This window comes from Bemisia tabaci, chromosome 2 (assembly GCF_918797505.1).
Source record: "Bemisia tabaci chromosome 2, PGI_BMITA_v3".
In the NCBI taxonomy this organism is placed as follows: domain Eukaryota; kingdom Metazoa; phylum Arthropoda; class Insecta; order Hemiptera; family Aleyrodidae; genus Bemisia; species Bemisia tabaci.
Window position 1 is genome coordinate 32,060,378 of NC_092794.1, and position 21,581 is coordinate 32,081,958.

The following is a 21,581-nucleotide window of genomic DNA, read 5'->3' on the forward strand; positions in this document are numbered from 1 at the left end:
TGTTGAGCTGTTGTTGGTAGACAGTACAGTATTTGACCTTTACGTTGCAAGTATCCCCCCCCCCCCCCCAGTATTGTTTTCAAAGTTTCGAAAGAGCCTGATTCCGCTGCAGGTTCGTTCCATAATATTACTCTCCACTGAACGCATTCCTGCAGCGGAAAATTGTCATGGCGAGTGAAGTTTCCCATCTGTCCGTAATTTATCATAAGGTGTATTATACTATCGAAAAAAAAATTTTTACCCGAATTCGGGGCACCTAAAATGAAGAGAGTGTTTACTTTTGGGCGCACCTTTTCCAAGATGTCATAAATATCTTGGAGAAAATTACTAATATTTCCGTATCCCATCTGCCAGCTCAACAGTTCCATGCAAATATCGTACGATTTTGTTATATTGAAATAATACTCGGAAGGAGTATCGCTAGCAAATAATAATTTAGCCGTATTAATGTTATTGACATGATTAAAAATTTTAATTACTGACATTTTACTTATGGAATATTGTGCTAATTTTAAAGCTTGCCTGAGGGACTTTTGATCGTTTGGCATCCATTTATAGTGTGACTCGAGCCAAAGATGCGAGTCAAAAAAACGTGCCAGAGGAGTCACAGCCGATGTCATTATCATGTTCAAGATTTGTTCCCCCTTGTGGGACCTTTGCGTTCCGATTTGTCCGCAGCCATGCGCGTCACTTTCTTTTCTGTTCCTTCCATCTCCGCTATTTGCGGCGCCTTCCTGTCCAGTATACGTTTGATTTGTTGAAGATCCGGGTCCAAAGGCGAATTGAAGTGAACCAGAGCCCTCGTGCGTGCCACCCGCCACCAATTGAGGCGATCCTCGTTCACCACCTCCGTGAACGGGTAGAGTTCTATCTTCGCCACCTCGTACCCAATCTCCCCCGGAGTGGTTAACACTAAGCACGACCCGTGTTCCGTGTGACAGATATACTGCGATAGAACGCCATCTTTCGAATGAAATGTCTCCTGTGCTAGCGCACGTTCGAGCCACCCACTTCCCGAAGCGGGACCGGAGGACTTTGGTGATGTAACACCGGCAGGTGGAATTGTTGTATTCACATGTGTGTACGACGTGGAGGTGTCCTCCGTGTGATGCGAGGCAATATGTTCCTGATCTAAGTTTAGCCATAAGTCGCAAAGCGCATTCTTCACCGGCAGTTCCAGTTCCGTTCGTGTAAATGTCGTGTAAAAGGTATCGTTTAACATTAGCGTCGCGATATCCTTCCAACCACATGAGCGTAGCGATTCTCCGGTTCTTTTCAGCTGTTTCATCCTCAATTCCCATGCCCGAAATATCTTCAGCAGATCCTTTTGACAAGGATCCGCAAGGCTGGAGTAAAACTCCGGATCGCACAGTGTACACAGATACATCATCTCCCCTTTTTTCTTTTTTAGCATCATAGCGTCGGGATTAGAGAACAGTATTGAAAATTTACTTATCATTTAGATACTCATATGAGAGTATTTATAGAATAGTTTACAGATTATTCATTTGAAAGTTTTAACATTACATAGTATTGATTACAGAACATTTTTTAAAGAAATACTGGTTACTCTTATTGAGTTTTAATTAAGTAATACTGAGAATTGAATGTGAATGAAGAGAATGGGATTTACTTAATATGGTCCCTTGAAAATTTTATTAGAAGTTACAAGTATAATGAACTTAACAATAATCAGCCATCCAGACCGGCAGTTTCCGATCACGCATTGGACGTTCGATTGGTAAATTTTGCTGAATTATAGGTGGTTGCGGATTATCCGCAGGTTGTTCAGGGAGGTCATCCTGTTCTATTGGATCAAATAAAAAATTGTGTCGTTGATCATGGGCTGGAGTAGAAGTACTCGAAACTTTTATATGAAAGTCATTACGCCTGATTACATTTCCATTGTTTAATTTTATCCAATAGGATCTTGGGGTATCCGCATGGTTTAAGATGGTTCCTTTCTCCCAAAATTTCCCTTGCTTAATTGCAACAATTTGCCCATTTTGAAAACTTTGTGGGGCTCTTGGGGCATGTCTATCATACAGTTCTTTAACTCTGACTTGGTTTTCTACCATTCTTGTTCTATAATTTAAAATTTTGGGTTTTAGTAACCTTGAATCAATGGGTAGATTGCTGCGAAGCCTGCGGCTTAGTAAAATTTGGGCTGGGCTAACATTTACACTGGCTAGTGGCATATTTCTATATTCTAGTAACATTTCATATAAATCAGTTTTGGTTTCCAAACTTTTTAAAATAATCTTTTTAGCAATTCTTACATATACTTCTATCATCCCATGAGCCTGTGGATAACAAGGACTGGTAGTTACCACCTTACCATTATGGTCAGATATAAACTTTTTGAACTCTGCTGCATCAAAGGGTACATTATCACATATTACAATTTTTGGGTAACCGTGAGTTGCAAATATTGGTTTTAAGGCTGTTATAACTGATTGAGCGGAATGTGAGGATCTTTCTAAGATCTCCATCCATTTGGATAAGTAATCTACTAAAATTAAGTAACTTTTACCTATTTCAGCAAAGTCAAGACCTATGACTTCAAATACATTTTCAGGTAATGGAATTTGTAACAATTTTTGCTTTTTGTTATTGGGTGAGAATTTTTCACAGACTGTACAAGCACGCAAGAAGTTTACAATTTCAGTTGCCATTCCTGGCCAGTAATATAATTCATTAGCTTTCATCATAGTTTTTGTGATGCCGAAATGACCTTTATGAAGAAGCGCTAGAATTTTGTGACGGAGATTAGACGGAACAACAATTTTGTCATCATAATATATTATGCTATTGTCACTTAGATATAGGCTATCTTTAATTTTCCAGAAGGGTTTTAACTCGTCCGGCCACAATTCCTTCCTATCAGGCCAACCATTTAATAGGTATTCTCTGAGATGTGTCAAGACCGCATCATCTTTAGTTGAAATTTGGAATTCTTGAAGATCATTTTGAGTATCTAATTCTTCTATATTTAATGAATGAACATAATTGTCTAATTCTGGGTCATCTTGCACTGGATCATTTAAATACTGTCTAGATAGCAAATCCGCGATGACCATTTTGCGGCCTGGCTTAAAGATTATTCTAATTCTAAAGTTATACAATCTTTGACAAAAATTTTTTAAGCGATTGGATTTAATTTTGTGAATTGGCTTCTTAACTAAATGTATAATTGGCATATGATCACATTCCACTTTTACTTCATTGCCATACAAATATTGATAGAACTTCTCTAGAGCAGATACAATAGCAAAGAATTCTTTATCTATCTGGCCCCATGAAGTGCGTTGAGTTTCAGTTAAAGCTCTGGAAAAATAAGCAACTGGTTTTCCATCGGCCATGAGACAGGCACCTAAACCTGATTTCGAAGCATCCGATTGAAGTGTTATTTGTTTCGTTGGGTCAAAGTTACACAGGGCGGATGCTGCCGCAATTTTATCTTTAATTTCCTGTAAAATTTTAGCATGATAAGAGTTCCACGCAAAATTTACATCTTTCTTTAATAACTCTCTTAGTGGAGCTGAATCTCCTGACAAATTAGGTACAAAATCTCTAACATAATTGATGAATCCCAAAATACTCATGAGTTCTTTTTTGTTCGTGGGATCCTTTATCGCATAGAGAGCTCTTACTCTATCTGGGTCTATTTCTCTTCCTTCTCCAGACCAAACGAAACCTACAAATTTAACTGATGGTTTTTTATATTGGAATTTTGCCAGTTTAAATTTAACACCGTTTTCCTTAGCGACGTTTGCAAATTTGGTTATTGTTTCATCATGTTCCTTTTCAGTTTTAGATGCTATGATGAAGTCATCAATAAAAATTAAAAGATCTTCAACATCTTTAAACGCTGTTGTGTTACGTTCTTGTGCATACTCTGATCCACCATTTATTCCAAATGGGAGTCTTTTAAATCTATACAAACCAATCGGGGTATTAAAAGTACATAGCCTGCTGGAAAATTCATCTAATTCATAGTGATAGAAACCTTCTTTCTGATCAAAAATGGTAAACCATTTCTTATTAGCTAATTTAGCACCTATTTCTTCCAAGGTGGGGAGTGAAAATTTTCTTGGCACAAGGCACTTATTTAAGTTCTGAGGGTCCAAGCATAATCTTAGGTCTCCATCTTCTTTTTCTCTGACCAATAAATTACTGACGCACAAGATTGCTTCATTTGGCGGTACTTTCTCCACAATTCCTCTCATTTCTAGGCTTTCTAGTTTTTGAACAAATTTCTCTGACAGTTTTATTGGATAATGCCTTGGCGGTAACACATCTAGCTGAACATTTGGATTAATTTGTAACACCAACTTACCAGGCATTCTGCCAGAACCTTCAAATAAGTCTCTGTTATCATATATGAATTTTCTGTACTGAGCATCAATTACAGAAATTGAGTGTAGTTTTCTTACAACTAAATCTAGGCTTTGACATGCCTCAATGCCTAACAATGCTTTGGTTTCTTCATCTTTGGTTATGAAAAAAGGAAATTGACCTTTAGCCCATGGTGTCATTGCATTAAGCTCAGCTACACCTAATGGCTTCACAATTGTGTGACCTATTCCCCGTAAAGTCTGACCTGTGCTCTCCAGCTTGGCTTTCATTTTATTGAAAATACTCATTGGTAACGTATTGACCTCACTACCAGGGTCCAACTTAAAATCAACTGGGATGCCTTCAATTTGTATGACCTGCCTCCATTCTTTTCTACCATTGTTGGATATTGCAAAGGTTTCTAAAGATTTATCGGGGCTTTCTGCTATATTCATTTTACTGACAATTGGGCTTTCACAAGGAAATTTTGTTTTTAGAGCGTTGTCTGGCACAGAAACTGTCATATGGTCTATGCTGAAATGAAAGTCTTTAGGACTATAGTGCACTAAATCTGAATCCTGATTAACAGCATCTACAATTTTCTGTATAGAATCTGTATTACTTTGATGTTTAGGTGTTGCAGGTACATTAGGTTTAACTCGACACCCTCTTGCAAAATGATGTAGGCCCCCGCACCTCCTACAAACTTGATTATGTGCTGGGCATTGACCTCTAACATGATCTCTGTTGCATTTTTTACATCTGTATACATTAGTAAAACTATTGGGCATTCTAGGTTGATATTGAACCATTTGCATTTGAGAGGGGTATTGTGACCTCTGAGACTGATTAGATTGACCCGGAACATTTATATTTTGAAACGAAGGGTATTCAACTGGTCTGAAATGTTGTTGATTAGTTGGATTGTAGTTAGCATTATTGTACCTATAGTTTACATTGTTGTTTGGGTTATAACTGGCGACACCATAAACGTTCGGGGAACTGAAGTTAGCACTGCTATTGGGATTATATCTAACATCACTATTGGGAATGTAATTGACATTACCTTGAAAGTTTGCGTGTACATCATTATTTTGTTGTCGTATGTTGTTAGCGTTGGATTTACCTTGATTGGATTCACTGCTTTGCTCTTTCTCTGGGTTCTTGTGGATTGCCTGTACTAGTACTTCTTCTTGTGACTTAGCTGCCAGCTTCACGTTCGTCTTAGCTGCTTCCACCGCCTTGCATGTTTTCTCCACTTTCTCTAGTGTTGGTTCCGCCATCCGGAACAAGTACTCCTTTAAAGCTTGGTCTGCCACTCCCATCATAATTTTGTCTCGTAACATTTCATCTCTGAGAGATCCATAATCACAATGTATGATGAGCTTCTTTAGGTCTGAGCTAAATTCATCGAAAGACTCACCAACATTTTGGCTTCTGCTGTTAAATTTTAAACGCTCGATGGCCACATTTTTCTGGGGCTCTGCCCACTCATCCAGTTTCTTAATTAGTTCATTATAATCTTCAGATTTATCGAGTCCAAGCGCTTTGATTCGCTGTCGGCCTTCAGGTCCTATGAAGTTTCTGAGTTTCGCACTTTTAACTTTATCGGATTTCTGATCCCATTCGTTTCCGATCATTAAGTCCTCGAACTCCGATTTAAATTTCAACCAGTTGTCCCGCACATTTCCCGAAAGAGAGAGAGGTTCAGGTTTATTATAAAGTCCGAATTCCATTTTGAGGTTGGAACGTACACGAGACACGAGTAAGGTAACGATAATGCACTAAGAAACGATCACGTACGACTGCGCCATGATTTGTGTATAGTTTCGGGGGGAAAACGGGAGAATAAGCACAATGATATTGTTGAGACGACAGACTGGGGTTTTATTGAAAATACAATAAAGAGGCTTTCACGGTTCTACTACATGAAACACGAGGCATTCTAGGCATTCTATATGGAGTTGGTTATGGGTCACTCCTATGCTTGAGTCCTGGCTTGAGCGTCGCCCGGATACATATGCATCAAGTTATACAGATACATCACGCACTCCGGTTGATTTTCCATGTCCGTCACGTCTCCTTCCTCCTCCTCCTCGGAGGCCGAAATTTCCACGATTTTCGGTTGAATTGTCACTTTCCGCGTTTCTTTTTTCATCGTCGCACCTTTTTTCGCACCGGTCATACGGTCCGTCATCTGACGAACTTTCTTCGCTGGCGTAGTGGAAAAATTTTTTTTCAAGTCCTCCGATTTCCTTTTTTTCACGTTTTGCTGCTCCCCCGAGGGGCCCGCCACCGAACACTCTTTTCCGTAATCGTTGGATGTAGTCGCCGAATTATTTCCCGCGTGGTTCGACATTTTTTAATTTTTTCAAAAAATCACTACTGGCCGCACGTACTAACACCAAACTTTCCTCGTCGGAACTGCACAGATCATTCCACGGCGACTCGCAAGGGTCTGAATCCATCTTCGACTGCTTGGCGCGCGCGAAAAATCGGCACGGCACGGAGCGCGCCGGTGTTCTAAGAATAGATCTATAAATAGAACGGCCCCGGGCACCGCGCCATATACGGATCGCGCGGCGCTCTCTCCTCCGCCGGCCAATTTTGGGCCTTGCCGCTGCGCGCGGTGCTTCCCGCGTCTTCCCCCCGCGGGCTGCGTGCGTCTCATACCCCTCGTCCACCGGATTGGACTTAGCCGCTGGGCTCGCGGCCGCCGTGTAAAACTATGCATATGGGGGTCCCCCTATAGGTAGGACGGGGCTTAGAAAAATCTCGTCTCTTCACCGCTGTAGGTAGGACGGACTCCGGACTTAGAACAATTTCGTTCTCGCTCCATGGTGGGTGTCAGCCGGTCCCGTCTGCGGCCCAGGGGTGGGATGGCGGGTATTTTAACCTAACCTAACCTAACCTAACCTAACCTACAACCTACCTTCGTGATAGCAAAGAGAGCAAAAAGTGCAAAAATGAAGTTTTGAGAAAACAGGCTCAGAAGCGTCGGACCTGATAATTTTATTGAAAGACGCCTCCATTCTTTGTCGAATTGCCACCAATCATCCGAAAGACCCCCAGAAATCGTTAAGTGATGAAGAATCGACCGACTTTTTTCAATTACAATGAAAGGGTATTTTCATGCTAGGTTATTGTTAGGCAAGACAGCTGTAAGTGCTATCTTCTGCATGCTTTCGTAGTTGCGTTTTGAATAGGCAAGAAACACATTTTCAGGTTAGAAATTGGCAGAAGAGGGCGGTACTTTACGTGGATGCACTGTTCATCAGCTCTCAGGAGGGATAATGTCACTTACTGCAGCCTTGCCTGAAACTATGTCATTTTTTGCGCAATGAAGGTTTTTTCATGTGTCTTGTTTTGATACAATTAAGATGAATTCTGCTGTTTTCGCTATTTCAGTGATTTAATCTAAAAGAGATTAGACGAATTATGAAGAAAACTCGATTTTGAGAATTTAACACTTACTGCTCTCTTCGCTATCACGGCAGAAATGCCATCATAGTGGCCTTTCATTGGAATTTTTTATTTTCTTCTCCTTTTTTTTCTTACATATAAGCAGTAATATAGACTTCGTGATAAAATTCGTGGAATTATCATTGTAGCACAAAAAAAGTATCCTCAAATTTTGAAAAAATCTGTGCTGCCATTCTTCTATGAAATTAGAAATCGTCTCATAAAATTTCACTTACGTCCTTTTGCTGAACGCTATCTGCGTCTAGGATGGAAAAGCACCCGACACTCACGATAAAACTGGGAACACCGCTTTCACAGCCCTGAGTCTTGTAGCAGACTTGCCTGAAGAACTGACGGCCTCATCTGCACTAAAATGAGCTGTTGCGTGGCAACCATCTCTATAATAATTTTAGACTCCAACTAGTGTCCACGCTGCGCACAAACCACATGACAGTGTCATCAACTGCTCATGAAATTTTTGACGAAATTGAAAGGTTCGATTTTGAGTTATAGCATTTTGAAAGTAAAAATATGGGCCAAAAAACAGCTCAGGGTTGCCACAGAATTTAGCAAATTAAATTCCCTGACATTCCCCTGGTTTCTCTGACGCATTTGAGTAAAATTCCCTGACAATTGGAAATATGCCAGATGGTTAAAAAGATAATGATTTGAAACGAGAAAGTTGTAGAAACAAATGCCACACTCGAACAAATTCGAGAAAAGCCATTATCAGTCATGACACCTTACGAAAGCCCGAGAAAATTCTGTAAAGTTTTGGAGAGGATTAGTGAGGGTCATCGTTCTACTGACGGTCATCTGAATGATGAAAATTCGAAAGAGTTCTAGAAAGTTCCAGAAACAGTTACTACATGTCGCCGTGAGACACCCTCCTTATGTCTAGAAAAATTCTAAAAAGTTTTGGGAGGACAAAAGGGGAGCCTCTCCTGTGATGTGGTGGTGGTGGCAAGAACAACTACACGAATATGATAGAAATATGAGTGTATTGTTGGAAATACAAAAAGACGGAAAACGCACAAGTGGGCGACCGGCGTGGCCGAGGCCCAAACGGATAATAAATTAATCATCACATGTGATGATTAATTTATTATCCGGTATCGGTATTAATCCTATATTGGCTGCAGCCAATCAGGTAGGGGCGGTGGCTGGCGCCATGACAGATGACAAGAGCTGCCAACCACACATTTTCCCCCTCATAGAAATAGTTTATTGGCGTCACCTAATCGCCCTTGTAAAAGTAATCACTTGGTGTTAATCGCCTTTAAAAAAAAAAAATCTAGGCATTAGTCGCCTTAATAGAAATAACTTATTGGCGTTAGTCGCCCTTGTAAAAAGTAGTCATTTGGCGTTTTGCCTTAATACAAATAAAAATCTTGACGTTATTCGTCTTTAACCAAGCTCATTTGGCGTTACTCACTTTAAATATACCAAATCCTTTCGCGTTAATCGCCTTAATCATGTTTGGCTGTACAAGCTCATCACATGGGCGCTAAACGCCTTTCTAACAACACTATTTGGCGCTACTCACCTGAATAAACACAAATGTGACGTTAATTGCTTGAACAAAACCTGAATCTGGTGTTAATCACCTGCATAAAAACATGAATTTGGCGTTAATCGCCTCTTACACGTACAGAGTATTATCCCTCACCTCCTTAATTCTACAAATTGAAAATTAATTGGTAACAATCAAGTACATATTTTAACGCACTGATAATAACAGGCATACCTTTGCACTGACAACAAAAAAAAAATATACTTACAATCTTAACATACTTAAAATCTGTTGATCAGTAATTTTATCACAGCTAATGTCAATTTATCACTGAAAATATGGAAACAATTCATTTCGAGCTAGAAAGAATTTACTTCAGTTTACTGTACACAAAACCATCATTTAGTTTCTTCTTAATTCCCCTACCTGCATTCCTAAGCTCTTGTATTTGCTTTCTTACATTGGATATTTGACCTCTATTTTGATTTATGGTTTGGGGCGTCTCTTCCGGATCTGTGTTTAAGGTGATTCGATGGACGCCATATTTTGTGTCAGAACGGCATGCGATATATCGCATCAATTGGTTCTATATTTTCAGCTACTCGTCATTTTTCTCCTATTTTGAGATCGCAATTTTGTTGTCAGGAGTCTAAAGCACTCACTTACCAATTTTAACAAAGAAATTCAACGTAATAAAGGCGTGGTTTTTTCAGAGAGAAAATATCCATTCGAGTGCAGTTTCGATATCAGTATCGAATGCGATGTTTTCTCTCTGAAAAAACCACGCCTTTATTACGTTGAATTTCTTTGTTAAAATTGGTAAGTGAGTGCTTTAGACTCCTGACAACAGAAGTGCGATCTCAAAATAGGAGAAAAATGACGAGTAGCTGAAAATATGGAACCAATTGATGCGATATATCGCATGCCGTTCTGACACAAAATATGGCGTCCATCGAATCACCTTAAACCCCAGAAATTCACTGCCACTGGTAGATAATACTGTGATATTACAGTCACTCTCACTGCAGTCATTAGAGCTGTAAAATAGCGCTGGAGATTTCTACAGATGCACTAGCATTTGCATGCTGGCATGTTTCATCCGACCGCACCAGAGCTCCATTGGACTCCAGTAAGTTGAGAGAACTATTGGATCCAATTGGTGTATTGACATCTACCCCAAGATCTGAAGGAGACGTCGAACCTATTTCTGACGAACTATCTCCATGTTCTTGACTAGAATCGGTTTCTGAGCTCATAGCAGGATTTATTTGTTCGATATCAATTTTCTCTTCGCCAATGATCAATGGTTCTGTCTTATCAGCAGACTTTTCACACAAGTAATACAACTCATCTATTTGATCATTTTCGAAGGGTCTGAAACTTTTTCTTAAAAATGAGAAATTTCTTCTCAAGGTTTGCCCGAATTCAGTATGAACTGTATAATATCTAGGAGGATATTAAAGCTTTTTAACAATTCGACCAGAGATCCATTTCTTATCGTTTAAAACTAACACAGATTCATCAGCCGCAAAGTCTGCTTTTGGCTTTGCTGATTTATAATGAAAATATTTCATGTTATTTTGCGACTTTTGAATGGCATCTAACACATGAAGAGCCTTAGGCTTGAATTTCTTTGAGCTAATCGGCATTTTAGTTCTAAGTCTCCTGCCCATAAGCAATTGAGCAGGGGAGGAATTTAAATTAGAAATCGGAGTATTGTTATATTCTAACGGGGCATCGGCCAGCGGCACATTCATTGGCTTCAATTGACTTTTTAATTAAAGACTTAGCTCTCTTGACAGCATTTTCTGCCATACCATTGCAGGTACCTTGGACTAGATGGAGTAATTATAAAGTTAAATTCACTTGCAAAAGTTTTCATTTCTACTGAACTGAATGGATTATTATCACACACCACTTGGGCAGGAATACCATGATGTTTAAAAATGTCTTTCAGTACAGAAATAACCTTTTTTGCAGTTGTGTTTTTGATGACAATTACTTCCAGCCATTTTGAGTAATAGTCTGTGACTACTGAAAAGATTTTATTAGCTACTTCGCACATATCCATCCCAATCTTGTGAAATGGCAGATCAGGTATGTCATAAGGAATTAACGGTTCTTTAACAGTTTTGCTTTGATATTCAGCACATATTTGACCACTTCGGACAAAATTTTCAATTGCCGTTCGAAACCCAGGCTAAAAAACAACTTGATTCGCTCTAGCAATAGTCTTACTGATTCCTAAGTGAGCTGTTCCATGCATTAATTGCATATAATTTTGCCTAAGTGACAAAGGAACAATAATTCAATTTTCCAGATAAATTATGCCCTCTTCAACAAGAATATCATTTCTTAAAGCGTAATACAGTTTGAGTAACGGGTCTCTGCAGTTATTCCAACCTTGTTCGTACAAATTTTAAATTTTATGCAAGACTGGATCCTTATTAGTTTCATTTCTTAGTTCTAGTATGTTATTAGGCGTGATAGCAAAATCAATTTTAAGGCAATGAACTACTTCTGACATAGCTTGGTCGATTGGAACATCTGTTTGTTTGAAATTTCCCGACAAATAATCCGCAATAATCGTATCTTTGCCTGGAACATATTTCACTTTTATTTGGTAATTTATCAATTTAAGCATTAATCTATGCAAACGTTCAGACATAATCTTACACAGTGGTTTCCGAAAAATATTCTCCAAATTTTTATGGTCATTTTCTACCAGGATGTCATGCCCGTACTCAAATCTATGAAATCTTTTAATCGCAAACACAATTGAAAGCAACTCTTTCTCAATTTGAGCATACCTGGTTTCAGCATCGTCCAAACTACGTGATGCGAATGCAATGGGTTTTTTAGATTGTACTAAACAGGCTCCCAACTCAAATTGAGACGCATCTTATTGTACAGGAATAGGCAGAGAAGGATCAAACGTTGCTAGCTTAGAAATATTACAAAAAGCAACTTTGATGCCTTCCAAACATTCTGATTGTGCAGCTACCCTAACCCATTGAGCATCTTTTTTTAACAACCGCCTAAGGGGAGCAGTCAAATCTGCTAAATTGGGAATGCATTCGCTGAGATGATTATCAACGCCCAAAAGTTTTTGTAAGCCTCTTTTATTTTTAGGCGGTTGCAAATCCAAGATCGCTTGAATGTTCATCGGAGGGCTGTATACCTTCTTCATCTATTACTTGAGTAATGAATCCTAGGTTGTCGAAATTGGTATTTCTTTATATCAGTGGCGTGGCGTGCTTTGCAATATATCGATTGATCCGCCGTTTAAAACTATGGAAAAGGATCGATAGACAGGGTGTTCGCAGCGAACACCTTAATAATCGATTCTTTACCATAGGTTTAAATGGCATAACAATCGATACATCGCAATTCACGCCACGCCACTGCTTTATATATTCATTTTATCAGCTTGCCTTAACACGCTTAATAAATTACTATCATGTTCTTCTACAGTCTTATCAAAAGTTACAATGTCATCACAGATGACTTCTACTCTGGGTAACGGACCAAAATGTTTATATTGAGTCTTTGTAGAGTCTCAGGCCAAACCGAAATGCCAAAGGGTAACCTTAAAAAAGTGTATTCTCCCCATGGAGGTATAAATCCACAATATTTTGAAGGATCTTTTGTATGTTTCACCTGATAAAACGCGTCTTTCATATCCAACACCGTAAAACATTTACTCCCTTTTAATTTCTCTTTCATTTCTGCAAGTGTCGGCACATAACATGGGCGCCTGATAATAACTTTATTAAGTTCAAAAGGATCGAGACAAATCCGAATAGACCCATCCCGTTTTTTAACGATGACTAAATCATTATACCAATCCACATTTTCCACATTTGTTGAAACTACCCCTAAATTCTCTAGTTCGTCTAGTTTCTTTTGACTCTAGCAAGCAGCTTTGAAGGTATCTTCCTAGGTCTCGGAATTTGATAAGCTCCCGCTCTCACTCTCAATTTCAGTCAACTCTGGGTAGTGGCCAAGACCTTTCAACAAATTTGGAAATTGCCTCAGAACGGACAATGGATCAGATTCAGAAGTAGCCTGTAGCTTTATCTCATTTGCTCGTCTAATTAGATTTAAATCTAAGCATGTGCTAAGGCCCAAAATAGGTGTCGCATCATTCTCAACCACAAGAAATAATACGGCTTGTTGCCCACATTTTGTGGCGCAATTAACATTCACACAACCAAGTGGCTTAGTACGTCTCAATGACCGTTTTGGTAGGCAATAAAACACTTTTTTGAGCAATTTGCTCAAAAACACTGACTGGCAGCACATTTGCTTGGGCTCCACTGTCAGTTTCAAGTTTAACTGGCACATTATTGCAATATACATATAGTTTCAAACCAATCTCTAGAATTGAGGCCTTCAGCCGAGACAACCGAAATGTTTACAACATACTCATCATCATTGACACATTTACATTCATTAATACAATAACAAAAATCAACCTGTTTCTTCAACTTGGGGCAAACACCGGCAAAATGATTAGTTTCATTACAATTAATGCATTTTTTACCAAACGCTGGGCAGCAACCATACTTGTGAGTTGTGTTACACTTACGACATGGTGTCTTGAAGAACTGTTTGTGGTGACGGTTACCAGATTGATTCGATTGATTGCGGTGTCCACAGCTTTGACATGAGTTGTTCTGCTGCTTCTGCTGAAAGCGTTCCTTTCCTGGATTACTCTGCTCGGCTGGTTTTCTTGTCACAGAAAAGACTTCTGATGATGTCGCCACTGCACTAGGTTTCTTAACATCCTTAGCTCTCGTCCAGCTTCTACTGCACGGCAGATTTGGACCACCCCATCCAAAGACTACTCTTCGCCTAGGAGCCTCTCTCGTAATTTCTGGTCGGTGATGCCGATGACTACACGATCGCGAATAATTGAGCTTTCGCCAAACTCGCACTTTTCTGCTAACTTTTGAACGTTTAGGAAAAAGGATTCAAACGGTTCTAATTCTTGCTGGTTACGCGAATTGAACATAAAGCTTGCATGAATTAAGTTTCGCTTAGGTTTTATGTAATCGTCAAGAGCCTGAATAACTGCTGCTATATCATCAAGACCGGTTGGTTTCAATGTAAGCACTAGATCGTAAACTTCATCACTGAAAAGATTGAGGATGATTGCCTCTTGCACCGCTTTGTTTGGCTCCGCTAAAATGATACCAACCGCATAATGTTCAAGACGAGATTTGAACCGCTTCCAGTTGGTTTCCAAGTGCTGATCTAACGGAAAGCACTGAGGAGGCTTTACTTTCGGGTTTGAAGACATAATTAACGAATACGACGCCGGATCACAGAAATGGACTTAAAATTGGCAGTACTTGTTTTAGGCTTTCAGGCCACCGACACTTGTAGGAATGTTGGTTAGGTATACGCTCTGCGCCAACATAATACAAATTTAAAAGGATTAAAATAACAACTTTAAAAGTTAACTTCACAGACACAGTCCCGATGTGTTTAAAACACAATTTAAGTAAAAGAAATTAAAATAGCGTTTTAGAAGTTAGCGTGGTGCAGCCATTTTGATACCCGGTACCCGTTTGGCCCTGAGCTTCACGCACTAATATTCCGAACTTTCCACTTTTAAGATTCGAATTTATTCTCGTCGCCATGTGATGTGGAGGTGGTGGCAAGAACAACTACACGAATATGATAGAAATATGAGTGTATTGTTGGAAATACAAGAAGACGGAAAACGCACAAGCGGGCGGCCGGCGCACACTGTGGTATTGGACCTGAAAAGCTGGCCAAAACTATTTATCACCAGATATCGCCGAGTTTTAAAAATATTTTACAATCAGTACTTCTTCTTTAGTGATAATATGCACAATTTAACCACCCAACACATCATATGACAATTTGCGGAGAGTTTAAAGAGGGTGCAAGAAGCCCTCCAAAAAGCCTTTAAAAGGACGCAAAGTATCTGACTAAAGCGGTGCATTTAGACGAGTTTCTCCTTCACCCATGGTCTACTTTTCGAAATAAGGACTTTCTATTACCTCATAATTGATGGTTTTTTTTAAAAACAGCGTAAGTCACTTCAAAACTTTTGACGAAACAGCCGATCTCTAACATTGAGGAGTAATTGAACATTTCTCCAAAAAATTAATATGAATCATTCTAGGTATTAGATTTTTGACAGTTTTGAATCAAAATTAGTGCTAGTATGAAAGTGCCGGGACCTCCATATGATGATATGAGGTTAAATTATAAGATGAAAATGAGTTTTATCATAATAAGAACCATCGTAAGGGCAGAAAGCACCTGTGAAAATGATTCATTTTGATGGGTACCTTCCTCACCCATGGTCCACATCTCAAAGTGAGGGCACTTTACTGCGAAATTCGTAACAAAACCACATATCTCACTATTACGAGGCTTCAAATGTGCCTCTCAGCTTAATTTCATGGTGCCAGAGGGCCACTTTTAAAGCCCCACCTCGCGGCCGCATGGACTCAAATTTGTCTGTAAAAGGAAAACATGGCATAAATATGTCTATACTCAAGGATAATGCACGAAGAAATTGTTAGATAACGGTTTAAACACTTTTACAAGACTTTAAAGTGACCCTCCCATCCGCTTTAAAATTATTTTTTTTATCCCTCTTTCGAGGGCGTAGGGGCCAGAGAAACAGGTTGCGTGACCAAATATCACCCAATTCGGTACTAAATGGGTCAGAGCTGTTGGAAAAATACAATTTCAGTCGTTAGTATCGACATTATTTTTCCCATTCATGTTTGTGAAAATCGCTCAAAAGTCCATCTATAAGGTCAAAAATTTCAATTTCCTCAGTTTTCCTCAGTCTGTCACCCCTGAATCCTGAAAATACCCACTTTGGACTATAACATTCCGCCTTAAACCGCTTGAGCGCAGGTGAGCGCAAAAAGAAATCGGACTCTGAATTTCGAAAAAAACGTTTACTTTTACATCACTTTTCAACCTCCTGTGAAAATCACTGAAAAAAGGAAATTTCGAAAATACTGTGGTTAGTTGTGTAGAATATACCCCTAAGAATGTGTTGCATATCGCCAAAGTTCCCTTTTATGGCCGCACAGTTGAAGTAAACTGATCGACGAGTAGCGCGCCAAAACAAATCAAAATAATCGCTGAGAATTAGGTAACGTCGTGGTCTCTTCGCGGGAAATTGAGCCACTCGAAAAATGGTACATACATGTCTACCAGGGTAAAAAACAGTGTAGATTGAATATCACATTGGTTTTCCAATAAAAAAAAATTTAAAATTGAGGTTTTGGCCAGGTTTTTCGGTCAAATACCACAGTGTGCGGCGTGGCCCAGGCCCCAACGGATGATAAATGAATCATCACAACCAATCAGGAGGGGGCGGTGGCTGGCGCCATGACAGATGACAAGGGCTGCCAACCACACATCTCCGGTACCGGCTGCAGTGCTCGCAGAAACTGGAGAGAGAGGGATGGAAAGGAACCACTGGCCGCGGCTACGTAGTGTTCTAGAAGCCGATTAGCGCGGTGTGATACGTAGTGCGGGTGGTAGGGCGGGGACTCTGCACAGCAGCTGGTAGGGCGGGGACTCTGCACAGCAGCTGGCGGAGGACGGGCCTCGCGGCGCCGGGAGGGGGAGAGAGGCTACCGCTGGAAGCTGCAGTGAGCGGTCGGTGGGTCTGCGCGGCGCGTCGCGCGGGGGAGGAATTCCTTGCACGAATTTCCAGCGAATTTTCGGCGATATTAAGGCGCGCTCAGAGCTGTAATACAATGATAGTCTTCAGGAAAAATTTGTTGTTCGAACGTCAAACCCATTATAGAGAGCAAAAAAATGGGAATTAACAATTTTTCCCTGACACTTCGTTTTTTCCCCTGACATTTCCAGATTTTCCCGGCATTCCCTAACTGTGACAACCCTGACAGTTCTGAGTTATGCCCAATTTTGTCGCACATGACTGAAGAGCTCTTTGCGAGCTTTTTAAGGTCCTGAGTTCCACAGTAGTCAAGTGGCAAAGGCAGCTTCCATGAAACGAAGCCAGGTTTGGCAAACTTTCAGTCTATGAAAGCCCAGCAGAAGGTCGAAAATAGTTTAAGTTTGGATTTTGACACACAGGTGCACTTAATATGCCAAATTTCATAAAATTCTGATCGGATTGATTATTTTTAGTGGCAACAGTTGGCATGGAATGACCCCTCTGTGAGAATATTCACACCTAAAGTAAAAAAGGCTTAATTCTCCATATATCATATAATTCTCCTTATATCACTGGATTGTTCCTAAACTCACAGCAATAACTGACTTTTGGGCTCATTGCATTACTGTATTTAAAGATACATTTAACTTAGTTTTATTTATTTTAAGCAAATTTTCACCATGTTTCATGACTGCCTGTAAATTTAAAATATTTCTAAGAACCCTGTTTAGGAGAATAAAGATCTTACCCTCTCTCTCTGTTTCCCTCTGTTTATTACTTGCCCATGACCATGTATTAGTGCAGTGATGTTTATGGGATCTTGTGCGAGTAAAATAGGCTAAGAGATGAAGTTCAAGTTATAGGTACCTTTTGGCTCTGGGATAGGTACTGATATGGTCCTACGTATCACTGTGGAGTTACTTCTAATTGCATTACCCATTATTATGTTGAAGCTGACGTTACACAGTAGGTACCTATTCTATTATAAATTAACAAGCACTGCGTCTTGTTTTCCTTGAAATTTAGGAAATTTGTGTTGCACCAAATCAAATTTTTCAGCTTGGTCTTCACAATCAAAATGTCCACATCAAACAGTCGACGATCACAGTAAAACGGCAACTTTAAGTTTTGATCAACGCAAATTGCGAGCAGCTGATATTTGTTCAAAACTCTGTTTGCGCCTTTTATTGCTGTCCTTCTGGCGGCAAAGTGTGTGTGGTGGCGCTGAATCATACTTTTCCCTTAGGTACATTTATCTGCCGCCTTAGGCTGTGGCTTAAGTCTAAATACGGCCATGAAGCTGACGATGCTTTGCAAGACTAAAATTTTAATGACATGGAATTAACGCACACTCCTACTTGATAATGAAAAACCTTGGAGTTAAGACTTTGTTCCAGACCATATTTTTGAGGAATTGTTTATTTTTAATAAGGATGCCAGCATCCTTTCCTATTTGCAGATTGGACAACATTAATCAATTTAAGAACCATCTATCTTTCAATTTGCCAGGTTACGACAAGCTAGATTGCAAGCTGGACTGAATACTTAGCAATTTTATACTACTAGAAAAATTTTAGTGAGTGAGCTAAAAACTTACTTTGATGATGTGCCGTAGTAAAATCGAGGTTGATATCTTCCACAGACATTATGAAATTTTAAGTGTCTTTCAGTAAAAAAAAGAAAGGAGGTAAGTTATTACTTAAATGTTACATTTTATGAATCCAATCAAAGTATTTCATTTGTTAGAATTTTTAGGGCATTTTTAGTTCTTTTTGGGATGAGTATCACTGAATGGTGATCTTAAGGTCACGTTGGTAGTAGTGTTTCCCGCCTTTTTTTAATCATTTGTAGCTTAGAAATGTTATAACTCTCAGGTTAGAATGTGAAGTTTACTGCAACCAGTTGTCTAGAAACAGAAGGTATAATTTTCTGAGCCTTTTTTTTTTTTTTACCATTTTCCTATTCTTCTCGAGAAATCTAATGTCACTAACAAAAGTTTGTTAAAGTTAATGTATCTTCAGAACATATTTTCAAAAATTGATGACACTTTGGGAAAGTTAATTAATTTTGATCTCTGATCTGTTCAACCTACCAAAGAGTTTTCTTATATTTTTTGACACTTCAGTTTGAAAAAATATTATGGTAATGTCTGTAATGACATGCATGGACTTATGTATTCAACGGAGATATATACGGACATATTTATATACTGCTGGTACAATATGTTGTAGACAAATCCCGTAATTTGGACACATCGCGATCTGTCTAGACAAATCGCGATCTGTCTAGACAAATCGCGATTTGTCCAGTCATTTCGCGATTTGTCTAGCGCCGTTTAGACAAATCCAGAATTTGAAAAATAGATTGGGATTTGTCCAGACACATCGCCGACTCTGTCTTCCGACTCTTTGGACAAATAGGTAAAACCGAAAAAAAAAAATTCCAACCCCTGACAGTCAGCACTAACGTAAAAATTCCGGTTCCTTCTGTTGACCGAGGAAAAGTGGATACTAGTAATGTAATTGGTGTGATCCTAAGTGTCAACGATGGTTTCTATAAAATTGGTACAAAGCGAGGCCAAATTAACTCTTTGTTCTCCCCCAACCAAATATTCGAGTGTAAAGAATCGTTTCTGACACCCGAGGACGTTCCAAAGGGCAAAGACATAAGCATCCGCAGTGTCAGCCTTCGAACATCTCTGACCGGAGGCCGAGGATTCTTTTATTGTCAGTGCAAAACTAAGTGCGAGACAAACCGATGCAAGTGCAAGAAAGTAAACGTGTTGTGCAACTCTAAGTGCCATGGTGCGATGACTTGCTCTAACAAATAACGTGAGACCCTAGTTTTTCTAATTTTTTTAAATAAAATTTTTAAATTTTTAAAATAATTTTTAATACGACAATTACTATTTTTAAAATAATTTTTAAGCAGTTCCAAAAGTGTAAAATAAGAAACACATTGGATCAGCACTTCTTTTAGGTAAGAGATAAGTGTTTAACTCCTTCTTTCATTTTTCTTTCGATCGTATTTTATTTTATCATATTTTCGTATTTCTTTCGATATTACTTTTAATGATTTGTCCAAAGAGTCGGAAGACAGATCGCGAAGTGTCTGGCCACTTCGCGATGTGTCTGGACAAACCCGATCTATTTTTCAAATTCTGGATTTGTCTAAACGGCGCTAGACAGATCGCGATGTGTCCAAATTACAGGATTTGTCTACAATATATATACAAGAACAATTGGCTAATTATTTCTCAAGGTTTTACCTATGGGGCAAATCTGTTCATTAACCCTAATGTATTTATCTGTCATCCGTCAACTCCATCATGTTGCGATAATTCAAGCTGTTGGTGATCTCTGAAAAGCAAAAATAAATCTAAAATTAGTGAACTTTGCCATTTTTTACCAGTATTTTATTAATTATTCAGGGATGGCACCCACAAAAGCCAGAGTGAGGGTTGACAAGCACAGGACCAATCAAAAGGCAAGTGACCTGTTGAAGTGACTAAATAACTTGAAGAAGGGTAAGAAGAGGAAAAGAGCCATGAGAGCAGCGAAATGTTTTATTCTGAAGTTTTGAATTGTTTTTGCTTCCGTTGCTTAATTTCATTTAAAAATATGTTCCTTTGATCATTTGAGATACAAATTTTATACTTTTGATTCGTTTCTTCACAAGTAACTACATGTGAACTTGTTCTATTTTCATTTTTTCCTAATTAAAGCTCTTTTTTGGAAATTTTTGAGCAGTTTTCTCAAAATGTCCCACAACCAATCCTGATGATCCACTTTGGTCTGTTCATCAAGTTAAAATGCAAATTATTTACAAATTGTACATTCATCAGAGCATTCATTAACATAGAGTCTCATTCCTCGTCACTAACTCGCTTGGATAGAGCCTTATGAGGCTCTATCTGAGCGAGTTTTTCCGGAAAATTGAACCAATTACAAAATAATTTTGTACTCAGTAATGTCCATATCATTAAAACATCCTTGATTTCTTTAAAAATTCAAATAAAATTTAATTGACGTAAAGTTTGGTTGAAAAACTTAAAGGCATGCTTCATCACTTGTAGGTAAATAGAATTTAAAAATTCTCACTGGTTTTTCTGAAATGTGCAAACGAAATCGTGCCTCCTGAAAAATGAAATAGTAAGGGTTAGAGTACCGTCATAGGGAGAGTATGGACTCGTTGATTCATGTAGGTCTTAGGGCCCAAAAAGGCGACAACTCATACAACGAAAATCACTAGAAAAGTGCCGCTGCCAACCTATGCATCTGAAAGATTAATCATTATGGCCGACAGCGCACTGTAAACAAGCGTTTCTAAGGATTAAGACATTGGTACTGAGTAAATTTATGTGAAATCAAAGTTTTGTACGTGCTTTTATAATTTTTGATTGGTGAACCTACTCTCACAGTTTACTATTGTGCGTTTCTTCCACAATAATCATCGACTCAAGGGTTGGAATTGTGTGTTGTTTCTCTCTTTTAAATGGACTTTACCTCACAATAACAACACTCCAAGGGATAATAATGCAGCAAGGAAAAATTTCTGGAAGACCTCTTTCAATTACGA

At 39.0% G+C, this 21,581-nt stretch overlaps 1 protein-coding gene across 8 annotated transcripts in view; it reads left to right on the forward strand.

Annotated features, from left to right (window-relative positions):
- C3G (C3G guanyl-nucleotide exchange factor) overlaps positions 1-20,741 on the forward strand; it is a 358,778-nt gene extending 338,037 nt beyond the window's left edge. For all 8 annotated transcript variants that reach the window (XM_072297152.1, XM_072297154.1, XM_072297149.1 and 5 more), the window contains 2 exons: positions 18,513-18,690; positions 20,434-20,741. The gene's annotated coding sequence lies outside the window, so the exon portion shown is untranslated. The remainder of the gene's footprint in view (positions 1-18,512; positions 18,691-20,433) is intronic.
- Positions 20,742-21,581: the final 840 nt, after the last annotated feature.